The following is a 20,997-nucleotide window of genomic DNA, read 5'->3' as shown; positions in this document are numbered from 1 at the left end:
TCACATTTCACTATCAGTATATGCATTATAACATACTAAACATCTTGATGTTACAGTTGCTATTAAAAAATGTATTATAACTGTACAAAAAATCTTCATGTTACAGTTCACTACCAATACGTGTATTATAACTGTAGTAAATATCTTCAAGTCACAGTTCACTTTCAATACATGTATGATACTATGATACTATATTCAACATCTTGATATTACAGTTACTATTAATACCTGTATTGTAATTCCCTAAATATCTTGATATCACAGTTCACTATCAGAATGTGTATTGTATCTGCACTTAACATTTTGAAGACCCAATTCTTAATCAATACGTGAATTGTAAGTGTAGTAAACACCTTGATGTGACAGTTAACTATGATTACATGTATTATAACTGTATTAAACAACTTGGTATCACAATTCTTTATCAGTACATGTATTAAACCTCTAATAAACATCTTCGTGTCACAGTTCACAGTTACAATTAATACATGTACTATAGCTGCTTTAAATACACTGTTGGCCAAAATCTTAAGGCCAATGAACATGAAATCTGACATAAATATATTTATTACAGTTATAATGCATATATTGATAACGAAATTTCACACAAGATGTTCAATTCAGTTATAATACATGTATTGATACTGAACTGTAGTTTCAAGATACACTACTGGCCAAATTCTTAAGGCCAATGAACATAAAGAAAAAATATGCATGTTGTGTTGTTAGACTTAACCACTTATTTGAGTAGAGCTTCGAAAGATTAAAATAAGAAAAGCGAAAATAAAAATAAAAAACTTTTTAGCATTTAATTAGGAAAATGTAAACACTATGAAATTAGCCTAAATACTAGCTGGTCAAAAGACCATACCAAAAAGAAGTCCTAAGCAGGGTAGGAAATGCCCAACAAGAGATCTTAGTAGTGAGTTGCACGGCCGTCATTGCAAATAACTTTAAAAATTCGCTTTGGCATGGTCGATATAAGCATTTGCAGAAGGCTGGCTGGAATGTTATTCCAAGTGGTGAACACGGCTTCACGAAGATCATGCACTGTTTGGAATTGACGTTCATTTCTATAGAATTCCCTTGCCATCCGCCCCCAAACATTTTCAATGGGATTCAGTTCGGGCGAACACGCTGAATGGTCCAAAAGAATCACGTTATTCGCCATGAAAAAGTCCTTTGTCCTGCAGGCATTGTGGATTGCAGCGTTGTCCTGCTGAAAGATCCAGTCATTTCCACACAAGCGAGGTCCTTCATTCACTAAAGATGCTCCAACATGCCAATGTACCCATGTGCTATTTGACGCCCCTGTATAACCTGAAGCTCCATTGTTCGATGGAAGGAGAAAGCACCCCAGATCATGATGGGACTTCCTCCACTGAGTCGTGTAGAAAATGTCTCCAGTGGGATATCTTTATCGTGCCAGTAACGTTGGAAGCCATTTGGACCATCCAGATTAATTTTTTTCTCATCAGAGAACAAAACCTTCTTCCACTTTCTTCGTCCCATGTTTGGTGCTTCTCAGTAAAGCTTGAGCTGTTTCGTGGTGTGGAAGGAGATGTGGGCTTTGAAAACGTTTACGGTTTTTAAAGCCCTTCTCTCGCAAATGCCGTTTTATTGTTCTTGAGCTGCATTCTGCGTCCGTAAGGGCCTTATTTTGGTTCGACGATCGGTTGGTGTCTTGCCAAACAACCCGTCAAATCCTCCTGCTCAACGCCAGCGAAATTTTTTTGGGCTGACCACTTAAAATTATTGTTCCGTATCCCTCAAGGTCTTTTGAGAAATTTGCAACATCAGTTTTACTACGCCCAATCTCACCAGCGATGGCAGGTTGAGAAAGACGTGGCTTTTGTAGCTCGACAATTCTGCCACGTTTAAACTCTGTCAACCTTTTAGGTTTTTACCCAATGTAACACAGGAGATGTCAATGGGAGATTTTGACAACCTAATGCTTGAACACAAATGACTAAATTTCGTTACGTTTTTACCGATTAACGTTTCGTTTCAACATGGTCTTAAACTTTTGACCAGCTGGTATTTAGGCTAATTTCATAGTATTCACATTTTCCCTATTAAATGCTTAAAATGTTTTTATTTTCCCTTTTCTTATTTTCGTCTTTCGAAGCTCTACTCAAATAAGTGGTTGAGTCTTACAACGCAAAATGCATATCTTTTCTTTATGTTCATTGGCCTTAAGAATTTGGCCAACAGTGCATCTCAAAGCTACAGTTCAGCATCAATACATGTATTATAACTGAACTGAACATCTTGTGTCAAATTTCGTTATCAATATTTGCATTATAACTGTAATAAATATATTTATGCCAGATTTCACAATCACTATATGCACTATGAGTGCACTAAACATATTCATATCACCCTTGTTATTACTATATATGCATTATAACAATATCAAACATCTTGATATCACAGCTACTATCAATAGATGTGTTATGAGTCTAGGAAACATCTTAATGTCACAGTTCACTACCATTACATGCATTATAACTGTATTAAATATCTTGATATCTCTGTTCACTATCAATAGATACGATTTCATTGTATGAAACATTTTTATGTCACAGTTAACTACCAAAATATGTGTTATACTTTATAAAGCGTCTTGTCATCACAGTTTCTATTAATACATGTATTATCATTGTATTGAACGTCTTCATCTCAAAGTTATTGTTAATACATTTATTATAATTGTATTAAACATCTTGAAGTCATAGTTCACTATCAATACAGGTGTTATAACTGTAGTAAACATCTTTAAGTCATAGTTCACTATCAGTACAAGTATTATAACTGTACTAAATGTCTTGATGTGACAGTTCTCTGTCAATACATCTATTATAACAGTACTAAACATCTTGAGTTACACTATCAATACATGTATTCTAACTGTTCTAAACATCTTGAAGTCACTGTTCACTATCAACACATGTATTATAGCAGTACTAAACATCTTGATATCGTAGTTCACTATCAGTAGATGTATTATAACTGTACCATACACTTTGATGCCACTCTTCACTGTCCGTTCATGCATTATAACTGTACTGAACATCTTGATGTCACAGTTCAATATCCTTTCATATATTATAACTGTTCTAAACATCTTGAAGTAACAGTTCACTATTAATACATATATTATAACTGTACTAAACATATTGATGTCACACTTCATTATTCATACATGTATTATAACTGTACTAAACATCTTGATGTCACGGTTCAATATCCGTTCATTTATTATAACTGTACTAAACACCTTGATGTCACTGTTCAATATCCGTTCATATATTATAACTGTTCTAAACATCTTGATGTCACAGTCTATCCGTACATGTATTATAACAGTGCTAAACATCTGGATGTCACAGTTCAATATCCGTTCATTTATTATAACTGTACTAAACATCTTGATGTCACACTTCAATATTAATTACTGTTACTAGTTAAGTTTTCTTTGTTAGGATATTATTTTTGTCTAAGTTTTATTTATTCTGTTAAACTACTCCTTTTTTCAAATGTATTTTGCGATTCTTCATTTTTATTGATCAAATAATCTTAATTAAACTCTGTGTTATAGCAAGTTTACATTTATATGCATTATAAAAATTCTATAAATATTTCGAGTTCACTATCAACACACTTACTGATAGCTTGTAATAAGTGGATATTTCTTCAGTATCTTTTGATAATAACTGAATAATTTTTATCAGGTTAAAATAACTGAATAATCATTAGAAAATTCTAAAAGTATCTAAATGAGATCTAACTGTTAAAACTTACTGAGTCAGTTTTAACTAGATGCAATGAGGATTGGAACGTAAAAACATTCGTGACTTAAAGCACGGGTAATATGAGACTATTGATTCTTTTATCAAATCGTTAACTTGACGTCTAATTTTTCTCTGTTATGATACCATGTTTTGTTATATACTTAAAAACTCACCTTCCTTCAAAAGTATTTTGAGATTCTTCGTCTTTATACACCAAAAAATCTTAATTAAAATCTGTTTTATACCAAGTACACATTTAAATGTACAATAAAAGTTCTATGAATATTTCAAGAAAAAATAATAAACTTATATTGGAATAGCTCAAATGCCGAACAGCTTTTCGCCCAAACGTTTACAACGCACGTTTAATGCCTTATTGTTTGAAATTTTTCTTTATTATGGTCGTTTTACACGTAGTATCAGTCGGTATTGTTTTTATTTTTTGAAATGCTTAGTAAAATTAAAGTATTTAGAATAGATTAAATAACTTTACTTTCTGTGAGAGGTTGGTGGATTGCATTTCAATATATGTGTAATATAGTTCCTAGAAAAGTGTTTTAACGAACTTAATTTAGCTTAGAGAACTGTGTATAGAATATGAAATAGTTTAATTAAATATATATATTTTGCAATGACTTACCTTACCTTCTTATATTTACTGTCATCAAAGGAATTCTTTGAGCTTCCAACACCAATTACTTTTAATATTTGTTTCATATTAAACAGAAAGCTGTACAGTAGGCTATGTGTATTGTGCCAGTAATGAGTATCACTATCTAGTGTTTAACGATATGAGCCTTCATAATTACCGCTGGGCCACTGTGAGTCCTTGGCAATATAAACACTTACCTCAAACCGACGTAAGATATATCTAGAAAGGCACACGAAGAGTACAATCTCTACCTAACAATATTTTTAATATTTGCGGTTACAAGCCTCAAATAAACATTCATAAATTTATCTTCACGGATATCTAATCGAAAACATCTTAGGGGTGAAAAACTTGCGACCCAAAAAAGGATTGAAGGTACGATTTAAAGAAATGAAATCAAACCGAAGGTCAAACTGGTAACTAAATTTGTAACATTTATAATAATTTTACAGCTAATATTCATTCATTAGTTAACTAAAAAAACGTTTTTACCAACTTTGATGACAATATTAGGTAAAACAAAATATGTGCCCCAGCTTATCAGTGACGCAAGTGCAGATTCCAGTTTGATTTTAATGCTTTCTGAGCTGTATCTTTTTTTCACACCTAATACCTTTTTGATTAGATATCATGACTTTTTGTCAATACACCTAACAACGCCTGTGTTCATTACACTATAACGATGGATGCGAAATGAGCGTAATCTAAGAACTAATTTGTTACAACACAACTAAGAAACTGACATTTCGTTGTAACCGAAATTAACTTAAGGATCGCTACTCTATTATTCGAAAAATACCTTTACTTTACAGAACCAACCAGTTCCTTTAAAATACATGATGGCAATTTTCCTTCTCTCAAAAAAAATGTAATAATTTTCTTTATAGTAATGCCATAGAATCTAGATTAACAGTTTCATGTCATCACCCACATACACTCTATACAGCCATATCAAACATGATTATTTACGCTAATTGCTCAAGTTAATATCACGTGATGCAAGACGCTTTATAATTAGAAGAATTTTATTAAGTTTAGCGATTTGCGCTTAAAAGTTGACAGCGAATAATGAATAATAGCCGTTCACCTGTATAATTATTTTAAAAACTTGAGCAGTAACTTATCTAGTTTGCTTAGCCTAACCAATACTTTCACCCTATACTTTTGTTTCTCTTAATTAACCGCATTTAATTCGAAGACAAAAAAACTAAAAAAATCACCTTTACGTCTAGATGAAATTTTAGTAAAACTTTGAGTGCGACATGTCACGTGAATTTTTTGCATAGGCGTGCGCAAACAATTTGGTCAAACTTAGTGGTTTTCGTTTAATAACTTTTCACATGTGGCTCATATTTAGAGTAATTTTTATACGTAATTGCAAGTTATAAATACATATCAATGTATCAAATTAAAAAAAAATTATCCATTTAAGGTAAGTGTGTCTTTCTACAAAATCAGGCCTGGCATGGCCAGGCGGTTAGAGCGTCCGACTCGTAATGTGAGAGTCGCGGGTTCGAATCACTGTCACATCAAACATATTCAGCCTTTTAGCCATGGAGGCGTTATAAGTTACGGTCAGTCCCACTTTCCATTGATAAAATAGTAGCCTAAGAGTTGGCGGTGGATGATGATGACCATTTGCCTTCCATCTAGTTTTACACTGACAAATTAGCAAATAGCTATCGTGTAGCTCTGCGCGAAATTCAAAACAAACAAAGAAAGTAGCAAATCAAGTTTTCGTACCTAAGGTTCGAAAAAAAGGAAATAGCAAGAAATTCAATCAAAATTCCAGATTTTATATCTCGTGTATTACTTTGAAATTTAGTGTGTGAAGTAAGAGTCCAGTAGACCACATCCACTGAACATTTGTGTTATATTACCACAGTCCAACCTGGAAAAAATGGAAAAAAAGCTATCACTTCTGTTGATAACAGACATTATATCTTTCAAGGTGCATTTGGATAAAGACACACTACGATATGTCTTGATCAGATGCTAAGATCTTTCGAATTTCCAGTTTGCTACCTTATGAGCAAGTGATTAACCTTCACTATGACCTTGAACTTTGAGCTATATTCAACAAAAAATAATCAGCTTGTTCTTGTATTACGTTCTTTCTGTAACCATCATGATAGTGTAGTGTACACGGTTATACTTTGTATCCTTCATGACAGTGTAATGTACAGAGACTCACATTCTGAATCCATCTTGATCGTATAATATATACAAGGATATCCTGGACTATGTCGCTCAAGATACGGTATAGTCTAATGGCAGAGATCTGGATATAATTTTCTATTTAACTGGACCATCAACTCTATTGCAAAGATATTAATGATGAAATATTTTAGTATAGGATTCCTTACAATTATGTTTATGATGGGATGTTTTAGTACAGAATTTCTTACAAGGATGCTAATGATGGGATGTTTTAGTACAGAATTCCTTACAAGGATGCTAATGATGGGATGTTTTAGTAGAGAATTCCTTACAAGAATGCTCATCATATCCTATGAAATAATTAAAATATTCACTGATTCCCTGCTGCTAATAGCGTAGTAATTTCGTCATTGAAATATTAAGGAATTTTCTTATGTTTTGGTGTATTTGTTAAACGACTGTGATTATATTTTATATTTTATTAAAATCTAGGTTTTCTACTTTTCTTTTATACATTTCCGCTCACATTAAACATTTCTTCTTGCAATCTTGTCTTCATAAAACTTCTACGTCATATGTCAGTTGTCTGGCACGTGGGAGAGCGCCACCTGCTTAAATAATGAACTTCCTTTTATCAATTAATCTCTGTGACATAATGATTAAGGAAATGCAGTTCCCTAGACAAAATCTCATCCAAGCTAAAAGCTGTTTCTACAGATTCATAGCCAAAGATACCGAATCAGAAATGAGGCTCTTTCTACTAGTACATAAATATTTTTTAGCATGTACGTGGTTAGTTTAACCCACTGATATCTTTCTTGATTTCAGACACATTTTTAACTCCTTCCTACCCTACCATTATTGGATCAGATAACAGTAGCTAGCCCAAGAATTGTTGATGGTTGGTGCTGATAACCTGATTTCTCTCTAGTCTAACACTTGAAAATCAGGTACAGCTAGTGTAGAAAATCCTTATGAAAGTTTGTTCAAAATCTAACTAAACAAATAAAGCTTACTATGAATATATGTTAGCAATAACGTATTCTGTGTTTCTGTAGCGTATTCTTTATATTTTGTTGTTAATTCGCAAGTCTACGGATAATTGAATTATAAAGTTTCTCAAGATATATTACTAAAATTAAAATTGTCTCACTTCTACAATCTTACGTGTCTGAATGATGTCTATTCTGTCACTTTTACAACATTAAATTTCTTATTGATGCCTATTGTTTTACTTTTACAACCTTACGTTTCATAGTGATGTCTATTGTTTTACTTTTACAACGTTACGTTTCATAATGATGCTCGAAGAAATCTAGCATAGAGAGATATGAACTGCATAAAAATAGTAATAACTGTATAGAAAAGATGTCAGCCATATAAAAGCAACAATAACTATATAGAAAAGATATCAACGATATACAAACAATAATAACCATGGGAAAATAATATCAACTATATATAAATATCAATTATCATGAAGAAAAGACGTAAGTCATGTATAAACAGCAATAACCGTAAAGAATATACATCAGTCATTTATAGTTACCGTGGAGAAAGAACATCAGTCATATAAAAATGTAAATCACCCATGCAGAAATAAAACTAGTCACGAATAAAAGACAACAACCATGTAAAAAAATTTAGCTATGAAGAAAAGACAACAGCCATGTGCAAACAGCAACAACAATAAGAAAATACATCAACCAGAATTAACCATAAAGTAAAGACTTCAACCACGTAAAAGCAAAATTAGCCAAGGACGTCATGATTTACTCACAAGTCTTGTTTTTAATGAGAAAAAGTACCAGCAATACCAAAAGCGCGTCAAGGAAGATAACATGTTGGGGTAGTAAATAGAATTGGTTCTTTTTTTTGTTCTCGAAAAGGGACTGAAAGATCGATCCAAAGATCCAACTATCAGAAACAGGCATGTAGAAGGCGGGTCAGAAGTTTCCTTGAGGGAATATTGTATTAATAATGTATTACTCGTCACGTTTGAACTGTTCCTCTTGTTAATCAAGCTAAACTGCTAGATTTTTCTCTTCGCTTTATGTAAGGTCACTAAGAAAACGTACCATTCTCTTAGTTTCTACCAGATGTTAGATTCCCGTACTCTGAATCCCATCAATGCAAAGGTTACAATTAGCACTTTGATTGCATTATTCGAAATCATTTCTGAAATTCCCACGATGGTATATTCAACACAATGAAATCACACTGTATTTACTGACTTCTTTATCAACAGTGAAATTCGTAAGGAACTTCAATCTCAGGTATAGTCTGGATAAATTAATTTTCCTTCTTCTGTTCTAATTTGTTGCAGTTGGGCTCTTAAAAACATACCTGAAAAAATAATGAGTGACGTTATTCAATAGAAAAAAAAAGATAACTGTGTTTACTATAAGAACATTTCCCAGTAAAAAAATGTTGGTCAAGAAAAGCAACAGGTACTTTTACTTGTAAATAGAGCTTAAATTGTGTAGACATAATTACTAACACATATCGTCATCCCTATGAGAGAGTGGGAGAAAATTGAATTTTGGTTGCTCTTTGTTATTGTTTGAAAGAGTGAGAATAGTTTATAAGGACAATGGAATAAGCTATGATTCAGAAACTCAAAACATCAGAAAATTAAATTTCGAAGTATTTCAAACGTAATAAACAAAATAAAAATAACTATTTTTTTTCTGTATGATGCGGCGGTTTCCCTTAAAGAAGTTCGATACCTGTGGGGAAATGTTTGCTTTCCAAGTTGAATTTTACGTTATGTATTTATTTCTTCGTTTTTGCTATTTGTTCTTTCTCTTATTTATTGTTTTTCATCCTTTTTGTCAATGTCTCCAAAAATTGTGATTTCAAGTATATTTTAAAGACTTAATGTAGTCCAATTGATTATAATGTATAGATTTACCAAACGGGGTCTATTGGTATGGTAAATTACATCAAATATTCATGTAGCATTGGCAGCGTTTTATTGTTCTTCGGATTTAACCCTCAAACAGTAACCATTATCAACTGATGCTGCTATCGACATTTTCGCTGTTTAAGAGTTAAATATTATATACCTATATTTGAGCCAAAACATAAACTGGACAACTTACACGTACCTTTGAAAGCGTTTCTTGAGTTAAGTGTAATTTATGTTCCATTTTCAAGATGCTAAAAATGCTTAATAAATTATTTCCTGCATTTTAAATGGTTTCCCTACCGGTTTTCTCAGTAATTTACACGTACTTTTGAAAGAAGATCCAAGTTTAAATGTGATTTCTCCAACGCTTTCTAGGTAAGTTACACATACTTTTAAAAGTATGTCCTGGTTGAAATGTGATGTACCTACCAGTTTTAAGATACCTACAAGTGATTTCTAAATTATTTCCTGCTTTTTAAATGGTTCTTCTACCACATTTTGGATAACTTACACGTATTTTGGGAAGTATTCCGTTGTTAAAATATGATTTCCATACCGGTGTTTGAGTAACTTAAACGTGCTTTTAAAAATATGTTCTGGTTAAAATCTGATTTCCCTACTGGTTTTTAGGTAACTTACAAGTACATTCTAAATTACTTCCTGCTTTATGAAGTTACCTTACCGGTTTATGGGAAACTAACATGTACTTTTGAAAGTATGTCTTGGTTCAAATATGATTTATCTACCGGTTTCTGGGTAACTTATACAATCATTTGAAACTATGTTCTGGTTGAAATGTTATTTCTTGACCGTTTTTGGGTAACTTACATTTAATTTTGAAAGTATCCCGCTTTAAATGTGATTTCCATAGCGCTTTCTTAGTAACTAACACTTGCTTTTGAAAGCATTATCTGGATAAAACGTGATTTTCCTACCAGTTGTTGGATACTTACAAGAATTTATATTAAATTATTTTCTCATTTATAAATGGTTTCTCTTCCAGTTTCTCAGTAATATACTTTCTTTCGAAAGTACATTCAGCTCTAAATGTGGTTTCTCTAACGATTTCTTTATAAGTTACACGAACGTTTGAAAGTATGTCTTGGATTAAATGGGCGTTCCCTACAGTTTTTTGGGTAACTTACACGTACATTTGAAACCATGTTCTTGTTTAAACGTAATTTACCTACCGATTTTTGGATATCTTACACGTACTTTTAAAAGTATTTCCCTTTATAAATGTGATTTCCGTACCGGTTTCTGAGTAACTTAGACATGCTTTTAAAAATAGGTACTGGTTTAAAATTGATTTCCATATCGGTTTCGGAATACTTTCGAGTACTTACTGCGTTGTAATTGGTTTCCCAACCGCTTTCTGGGAAATATATATGTTCTTTTGAAAGTATGTCCTGGTTTCCCTACCGCTTTCTGAATAACTTCAACTTGTTTTTGAAAGCACGTCCTGGTTAAAATGTGATTTTCCTACAGGTTGTATGATGCTTATAAGGGCTTGTACTGAATTATTTCCTGCTTTATAAATGGTTTTAATGCTGGTTTCTCGGTACCTTACACGTACTTTAGAAAATAAGAACTGGTTTAAAATTCATTTACATACCGGGATCAGGATTCTTACATGTACATGATAAAGTATTTCATGTTTTATAAATGGTTTTCCTAACTGTTTCTAAGTAACTTACACGTGCTTTTGAAAGCATGTTCAGATTAAAATGTGATTTTCTTATCTGTTGTTGCATACTTACAAGTGTTTTCTAAATTATATTGTTCTTTATAAATGTTTTTTCTACAGAATTTTGAGTAATCTACACGTACTATTGAAAGTATGTCCTGATAGAAATGTGATTTTCATATCGGTTTCTAGTTAAGTTGCACGTACTTTTAAAAGTATGTCTTCGTTTAAATATGATTTCTCTCCCGGTTTCTGGTTAACTTACACGTGGTTTTGAAATTATGTTCTGCTTAAAATCTTTTCTCCCTACCGTTTTCTGAGTAACATACATTTGCTTTTGAAAGCATGTCTTGTTAAAATGTGATTTTCCTACCGGTTATTGGATACTTATAAGTGCTTATAATAAATTATTTCCTGTTTTATAAATGGTTTCATAGCGGATTCTCAGTAACTTACGGGTGCTTTTGAAAGTTTGTTCTGGTTTAAATATGATTTCTCTACTGGTTTCTTGGTAACTTACACGTACTTTTGAAAGTGTTTCCTGGTTTTAATGTAATTTCTCTATTGATTTGTGAGTAATTTACACGCGCTTTTGAAATTGCGCCTTGGTTTAAATGTAATTTCTATACCATTTTCTGGATAACTTACACGTGCTTTTGAAAGAATGTTCTACTTTTAGCGATTTTTTCCCTACGGTTTCTGTGTAACTTACACCTATTTTTGAACACATATCACGGTTTACATGTGATTTCTTTAACAGTTTCTCAATACGTACAAGTTCTTTCTAAATTATATCCTACTTTATTTATCCTTTCCCTACCGTTTTGTTTGTAACTTACACGTAATTTTCAAAGTATATCCTTGTTCAAAATGTGATTTACCTACCGGATTCTGGGTAAATTGCATGTGCTATTTAAAATATGCCTTGAGTTAATTGTGACTTCCCTGCCGGCTTCAGGGAAACTTGCACATACTTTTGATAGTATGTTCTGGATTAAATGTGATTTACCTACCAATTTTTGGGTAATTTATATTTACTTTCTGAAGCATGGCCTGATTAAACTGTGATTTCTCTACCGGCTTCTGGATACTTGAAAATGTTTTCTAAATTAGTTCCTGCTTTACACATTGTTTCTCTACCGCTTATTGGGTAACTTACGCATACTTCTTAAAGTATGTCATGGTTTAAATGTGATTTTTAACGGTTTCTAAGTAACTTACATGCGTTTTAAAACTATGCCCTGATCTAAATGTGATTTTTCTATCGGTTTTTGGATACTTGAAAATGTTTTCTAAATTATTTTCTGCTTTATAAATGGTTTACCTAGCGTTTTTCTGGGTAACTTACACGTAATTTTGAAAATATACCCTGGTGTATATGTAATTTCTTTACCTTTTTCGGGTAACTTACACTTGTTTTCGAAAGCATGCTCTGGTTTTAATGTGATTTCCCTACCAGTTTGTTTTGAAGTGTTGCGTTTTGGATTATACATATATACGCAAACACACACACATACATATATATATATTGGCATGCAATTCCACCTCTAACATTCTTGTTGTGACAGTAGTAATTTTTATGGTTGGTTGATTGTCATTGACCACAAAAGTACACAATGAACTATCTGTGCTCTTCCCACCACAGGTATCAATACTTGAATTTTAGTGTAAAGATTCGCTGCTGAGACACTTAGACGGAGCGTAATAATGACAGTGATCTTCCCTCATTATAACACCTAAATTTATCGTTAACCGTTGAATTACAGAATGGGTCTATAACCATCAACATATTAAACACAATTTTTATATAGTTTTTTATGAACTACCTCACGAACCGTTCATGTTTTTAGTTAATTGGTTCCTAATATTTAAAAAAAACATACCATTAATATTACATGTCACCCCAATAAGTGTTTTCCCTTGTGGTACAGCGGTATGTCTGCGGTCTTAAACTGATATAAACCAGATTTCGATACTCATGTAATAAAATGTTAGTTATTGACTTATTTCACCCAGTTATGTTGGACAACTCTTTAAACTAAGTGTTTCAACAAACAGTTGCATAAAATTATTGAATATGATTCAACTGTTAAATACTGCAGAAAAAAATGTTAACAAAAGTTGGTAATTAGAGGGTTAATGTACCTTGATTTATATATGTAACCATCAGCACTTAGATGTAAACAGCTGTGTAAATAATTAATGTACCTTGATTTATATATGTAACCATCAGCACTTAGATGTAAACAGCTGTGTAAATAATTAATGTACTTTGATTTATGTACGTAACCATCGAGACTTAGAGATTTTCTTTTATTATAAACATCCCTTCACATAATTAATTGAACTTTGACTTACACGAGTAATGATAGATAACGGAATATAATTTCATCTTTTTTGTGTCACATAAACAAATGCGAGAAAAATCATTCAAGCACGAACACTGATTCTTAAAATCATTTACTTAAATGTGGAAATTGTGTAAACTTTGCGTGTTAACGCAATGTAACGTGATCGTGGGCTGCCTTTCAACCAGGCCGAGTCAGCTGTTTCGGCTTAGGCGTTGGAGTTTCGACTGATACTGCCTGCGGTTACATGAAATATTTATTTGAAGTGACGATGCACTGAGCGAATGGAAGCTTCATAGTTAAAACATAGAGGAGACTAAGACTTCCAATATCTCTTTTTATTTAAGTCATCAAACACTTAATATTTACACACACACAAATATATAGCTTATCTTTATTCATGTTTATCATAGGCAATCATTTTAACTCTATTAATATGATTACTGATGTTTAAGAAAGAATGGAATTGTTATACTTACAAAGAGCTTGGGCGAGAAATGGAGTTCTTACTAACTGTAAGAGACATTTTTTCACCTTCCTCTTGATGATTAGATCAGTTCAGAGTGTTTGATAGATTTTTGAAAATTTTGTATATTCTGACGCCTGTTCTAGAACTTTTATACTAGCTGAGGGGAGGGGATTGTTGGCCTAATTATAGTACCATGGTGTCAGCTGACTTCCTGTTTGTGGTTTCTTAAGCTCGTTAGTTACTAATAGTTCATACTGACACGTCACCAAATGGTCAAGGTTTCTTTCTTGTTTACGAAATGTAGTACAGGTCCACTATCCAAGGTTCTTCCTAGTTTGGACGTCCAAGTTTGTTTAACTCCTTTTAACATGGATAGGGTCAATTCACTTCAACTCAAACACGCATCACATTATTCAACCACTTCAGTGGCCTCTGAATAAGACAACTCTACATTATTGCCTGGCTCTGTTCTGGTTTCATTTTTATTTTTGAATTTACACAGCCCAACTAACTACAAAAAAATGTCATTAAAGCCAATCTTTCACGTACTGTGTATAACACTATACTTACTAGTATTACTACCAATCATAATGTTATCATTACTGAATTAGTCAGCTTCCACGTATCTAACCTACATCCTTCTGCTGTACTTCTCAAGTGGTCTACACGTTGTTAAAATTCCTTAATACTTAGCCCTACTCTCGAACGGGGCAAGTTTCGAATTTTATTTAATATTTTTGACAGTCCTTTAAGATCTGACTTTACTATAGTCAATAGCTCTTGCCAATCGGTTATTCTTATATTTATCGGAATTCCTGTAAGTTTAGTTTTACTTCTAAAACTAGAGGGTAATGTAATTCCTTGGCTATGAGCAGAACACTTTCTAGCCAGTCTAAGATATCCACTATTTTTTAAATTTAGTTACCTGAGTTTAATAGTCAAACTGATTTATATTTGATTTAAGGCATTCTACTGATAAGGTAAGTTCATATTTTACTGAAATAACCAAGTTCCTGGGGTCTTTGTTTTATAGAAGTAAAAAGGTTAAGAAATAACACTAGGTAACAAAATTTTTATTTTTTCTTGTTTCTAGGTAGAAAGTATTATTTCCCAATTGCTTATGCCTAAAGTAAATGAAAAAAGACCTATTTTTTTTCAAACTTTGCTTTTGTGACTTGGGTAATGAAATTTTCAAATTTACCCATTTTTCAGAACATTCCAGGTAGATTCAGTGCTGAATAGCTGATGGAGAATTTTCTCGAACTTACAAGAATTTTCAAGAACTTTCTAGAATGTTTTAGAACTTAAAAGAATTTTCTATAATGTTGTAGAACTTACGATAATTTTCAAGAACCTTTTAGAATTTTCTAGAATTTTCCATAATAATATATATACAGGGGCTCATCACTCACCACTTCAGGTTAGTTCTAGCTACCTAAGTGAACACATAGACCTGTCTGATTTTATCAGAGTTCTCTGTGGGGAGGCACAATGTCAAGTGTGAGCCATTAGTGGACCTCCGGAAGGTGTTGTTCCCACCATTGCACATAAAATTGGGTCTTATGAAACAATTTGTCAAAGCTCTTGATAAGGAGTCTGCAGACTTTAAATACCTTCGAGACTTCTTCCATAAGCTATCTGAGGCAAAGGTTAAAGCTGGTGTCTTCGTTGGACCACAAATAAAGAAGATCCTGGAGTGCACAGAATTCCCCAAGAAGCTCAGTAGGAATGTTTTAAAGCTTGGAGCAGCTTTGTCGCAGTAGTTCGGGGCTTTTTGGGCAATCACAAGGGCGAAAATTATGTGGAACTGTTTAAGGCTCTGGTCAAGAACTACGGCAAAACAGACTGCAAAATATGAAAATCCATATCCTTGACGCTCATCTTGATAAATTCAAAGAGAACATGGGAGCATACTCAGAGGAGCAAGGCGAGTGCTTCCACCAAGATATCCTGGACTTTGAACGACGCTACCAAGGAGCGTATGACGAAAACATGAAGGGAGACTATACATGGGGGCTGATACGTGAAAGTGATTTACATTACAGTCGCAAATCTGAAAAAAACTACTCACTTCTAAAATTTTTTGTATAACTTTAGTACGAATACATGTAAATCTTGATTCATATGTTGTTTTATTCAGACCTTATGTAAATGAAAATGTGCAAATTTGCCCATTTTTACATAGAAAATAGGTTAATTTCTAAATTTTATTATCCAGGTCACAAAAGCAATGTTTGAAGGGAATAATGGCCATTTTCTGTACTTTTACAACATAAACAATTAAGAAATAACACATACTATCAAGGAACAAAATTTGTGTTACATAGTGTTATTATTCTCTTTTTACATAATACAGCTTTCTTATCTTTAATTCCTACAAATATTTCATATCTACAAGTCATAATGGGTACTAAATAAATTCCTAAACTAGGGTTATGTACTCAAATGGGTTCTTCTATACACTTCAACATATCTTTTTATGCTATTTCCACATAAGAACGTTGATCACTTGACACTGCAAGGTATGGGTAGTTATTTTCTTCCGTTAGAGCTAATGAATGGCTTAATGCTGATGGCAAAGGTACGATTCTGTGTAATTTAAACATTCTATCTGTTGCTTTTAAAGGTATCTCTATAAACATTCTTAGCGTATCCTTTACTGCAGTTGTCTCTACATCAGCCCATATATAATACATGTAAATCTCTTCACTATGTGTAGGAATTACAAACTGTAAATGCAGAGGTAGTTTTCTTTCATTTTCATCTGACACTTTCCCTAATTTACTTGGAGGTATAAAACATGAACTTAACTTTCTGTTTGCAGCTACATACAATGCTTGTTCAAACGCAGCTAACTCAGTTCTACTATTTCCCACTGTAAATGATAAATGTTGTAAGCTATTCTGAATTCTAGAATTTAAAACTAACAGTTCAATACCTGCTTTATGAAGCTCAGTATGTCTTATTCCAGTATTGTCAAAGTGTTAGTAATATTTACTGGTGCTCAGACACTTTTGTAATTTCATAATCATGTAACTTCAGTGTCTGATTTAATGAATTCATTATTGTCGTTTCAGTGATGTCGAGAAAACCCACTTGTAGAGAAATATATATATGTAAAAACGGCTCGTTTGGGTTGAAAAAAGTTTTTACGTAGAGCCGTTTTTACATATATATTATTGTTGTTTGTTCACCTATTAAAGGAATTATTCCTTTAGATGCTTGTCTCTGATGTTTTACTTTCTTATTTAATTCACGTAAATCGTCCGTGGTTGTGGTTCCGAACAGAAATTTTAAGACATTCCCATCTGCGTCTACTGAACCACTTTTCTATCAGGTCCAACCTGAAATCGAAACGCTGTTCTTAATGTCTTTTAACTCGAATAATAAATCATCTATCTCAACAAGGTATCGTCTGAATAATGTCTTATAATTCTTTATTAATCCTTCTTCTAAAATGTTTAATACACATAAAATAGTTGTTTGTTGGTGTGTCATAAGGAACGGTATCATGTCTTCCGAATTATTATCGGCAAAACTAACACGAGTACTTAAGTTAAATTATTTTTCGAATGATATTAATTCTTCTCGTAATATAACTACCAACCAGACATACTACGGAAATGGTATATCCTCAACAATTATCCACTTATCTCCTAATAACATGAAGTTTCCTTCTTCAACAAAAATCATACCCTTGTTATTTCTTACTGGTACTATACTCACGTTCTGTTTAGCCACGTTTCCGATCATCCATAGTATGATAAATGTATAATAATAAACACATAAAATACATATGCAACAATGTTTATATACATATCCTATTTTAAAATTATTAAACTCCAATTACAATTACGCAAACAGCTTAACATATTGTTAAAAGCTTCTGACATACAACGTTTTTCGTTAGAACTAGTATTAACTTTGTGAATATCATTTTTAGGTCTACGTAAAAGTACTTCTGGATGGAACTTCATCCGTCTCCTTACAGTGGTAATGGTCACTTCTGGTTGAGTTGATACAGGGCCACGTGATCAAAGGTTATAATCATGGGATACTCTATCAGTTTGCGTCGTTATAGGAGTATTTGGCATAATATCTTCATCTGTTGAAATGTTGATGTCACCAGACACGTTACTTGTCAGGTCATCCGTGTCAACTCTTAGATCATCTAATATGGTATCAGCGTCCTTCAACTCCGAGTTTTCTATCTCTCCTTCACTTATCTCTTCAATCTCTTCAAGATAAATCAAGTTCGCTGTAATCATCAGATTCTACTTCAACATTTTCTTGTTTATCATCCGCCTGCTTTTCGTCAGTCATATAGTCATATTGATAAGATTTACTTCCTTCCAGTTTCTTTAAACTGTTAACATGTACTAACTGTTTCCTTTTTCCATAGATTTCTTGAATTTTAAAAGTAACCGGACTTCGTTGTCTAAATACTCTCAGTGGACCTTTGCATAGTTTTACTAATTCCTTAGTGTTTCCCTTTACAACAATAGGAGTATATAACCATACTTTACCTCCTAATTTTATCACGCTCATTTTTGCCGTTCTATTTGCTTGTTTCTCCCTACGTTCACCAGCTTTAGTTAAGTGTTCATTAGCTAATTCAAATGCTAACTGCATTCGCTGTAATAGCTCAACTTTGTAATAATCATATACTAGTGCATGATTAAACCTTTTAGAAGCCATTATCTCCCGCATGGGCAACATTACATCTCTACCATGGAATAGAAAGAATGGACTTTCCAGAGTAGATTTATTTTCAGCACTTCTATATGCTAACAGTAATAGTGGAACTTGTTTATTCGAGGTTTTCTGATCTTTTTCACAATATTGAGAAATCGTATCCAGCAAATTTTTATTGAATTTTCCTACTAATCTATTAGCAGTTGGATGAAAAGCAGTCGTTTCAATTTTGTTAACACCTAATAATTTACAAATATATTTTATTAACTTAGAAACGAAGTTACTACGTCTATCTGTTAGTAAATACTGTTGTACACTGTGACTATCTACTATGTTATTTACAAATGCTTTAGCTATCGTTTCTGCTTTTTGATCAGGGAAGCATATAGCTTCTGGATATCTAGTTAAGTAGTCTGCGACTACTAACACATTTGTTTCCTGTGTACGAAATAGGTGATGGACCTAAAATATCCATAGCTACTAATTGAAATGGTGTGGTTAAACTTGGCATTCTTTGTAAAGAAACATTTTTAATATGTGGACTTGTCTTTCACTTTTGACATTGTATGCATGAATCACAAGTCTTTAATATCCTTGCGTATATTTTGTCAAACGAACCATCTATTTATTCTGCTATATGTTTTTACAAAAGCTAGATGTGCTACACACGGTCTTTCATGATAAATTTTCATAATCTTCGTCTTTAGATTATATAGTAAAACTATCTGTAATGATCTATCATTACCAGTTCTTTTACATAAGATATCTGTGTCTAACTCATACTTTGTATATTCTCTCTGTAATACTTTACTGCGTAAGTTATTTATCAACTCATCTTTCTTTTGTTCACTAATTACATTATCTAAATCCCAAATTACTTCTAATTCGTCTTCATTTCCTGGTTTAACTTCTCTTATTTGGTTAATAGGCTGTTTTTCTTGGTTTCAGTGCTTGCTACTCTACTTCTTCTTAGAGCATCTACATTAAAATATCGTCTGCCTTGTTCATGTATTACTTCAAAGTCATAATCTTGGAGTAATAATGACCATCTAGCTAACATACAGAAGGGGTCTTTTAACGTCATCAGCCATCTTCACGGTGCATGATTTGAAAGGATGGTAATTTTTCTACCATAGAGGTAACAAAAAATGTTTTAATTCTATGCACTATGACGAAACATTCTTGTTTTGTGACTGAATAATTTACGTCGGCTTTCTCTCTCCTGAATGTTTCTCCTCGGTGTGGATTTCTATACGTGATGAAGGGACCTCATAAGGAAGGTTCTGTTCTTTCAGTTTACCTTCTCTGAGATATAAACATCCACACATGTGTTTACCGTGCGTGACAACCCGTGATGGGGAGGAGAGGATCCTGATGGTTGAGGGGTCCAACCCTAACACAACGCTTTGGTCTTGAATTCTTGTAGACGTGCGGACTTGGTGTGGCCCCCTTGGGTCTGTCGGCTGGTCTACTTGGGCAAGGATCAACCAAGTACCAGTGTTGGATGTTCATAACAGGTGTTGTGGACATTGCATCTGATGCTGGTTTTGGGGTACAGTGCTCACGAAACCCTGGCGTTGCTGCAGTGTCCTTGTTTGACATTGTAGTGCATCCCCTCGTAGGGTTCCATGGTGGGTGGGATCAGTGGGCATCGAAATTTCCCTTTCTTTATTATGGGTACTCCAATTAAAAATGTTAATAAAATAGTGAAAAAAACAGTCTATAGGTAAACAACCATGTATCGAAGATTCTGAGCAGCAATCCTCACCATCCGTACCACCTGTTATACCTCATTTTCTTATATTGCATTCACTTTCAGGCAAATCTTTAGAGCAAATGTCTCCCTTTTCATTAAGGAGGGACTTGCTGCCTCTCCGAAGTCAGTAAAGAAGCTTCGACTGGTGATATATTTGTTGAAACATCCATATCTCAAGACAATGGACTCCTCTTGCATTCAAAGGCAATTGGGGATATACCTATTGAGGTTACACCTCATACTACTTTAAATTCGTCACGAGGAGTTATTGTTGAGAGGGGTTTGAAGAACTCCCAGAGATGGAGATTCTCGCTGGTTTCTCCACCCAAGGAGTTTCTGCAGTGAGGCTATCTCTACTCGCAAAGATTGAATTATGATGCCGACCAATCTCCTCATTCTCACATTTACGTCATGACGTCCGCCTGCCAATATCAAGGTTACCTTAACTGCAGAGTACGGCCATACATTTCAAACTCTCTCTGATGTCTCCAGTGCCAGCGGTTCGGTCACTCGAATATGTCATGT

The sequence above is a fragment of the Tachypleus tridentatus genome, chromosome 9, assembly GCF_004210375.1.
Source record: "Tachypleus tridentatus isolate NWPU-2018 chromosome 9, ASM421037v1, whole genome shotgun sequence".
Lineage (NCBI taxonomy): Eukaryota > Metazoa > Arthropoda > Merostomata > Xiphosura > Limulidae > Tachypleus > Tachypleus tridentatus.
This window is presented reverse-complemented; position numbering follows the sequence as displayed.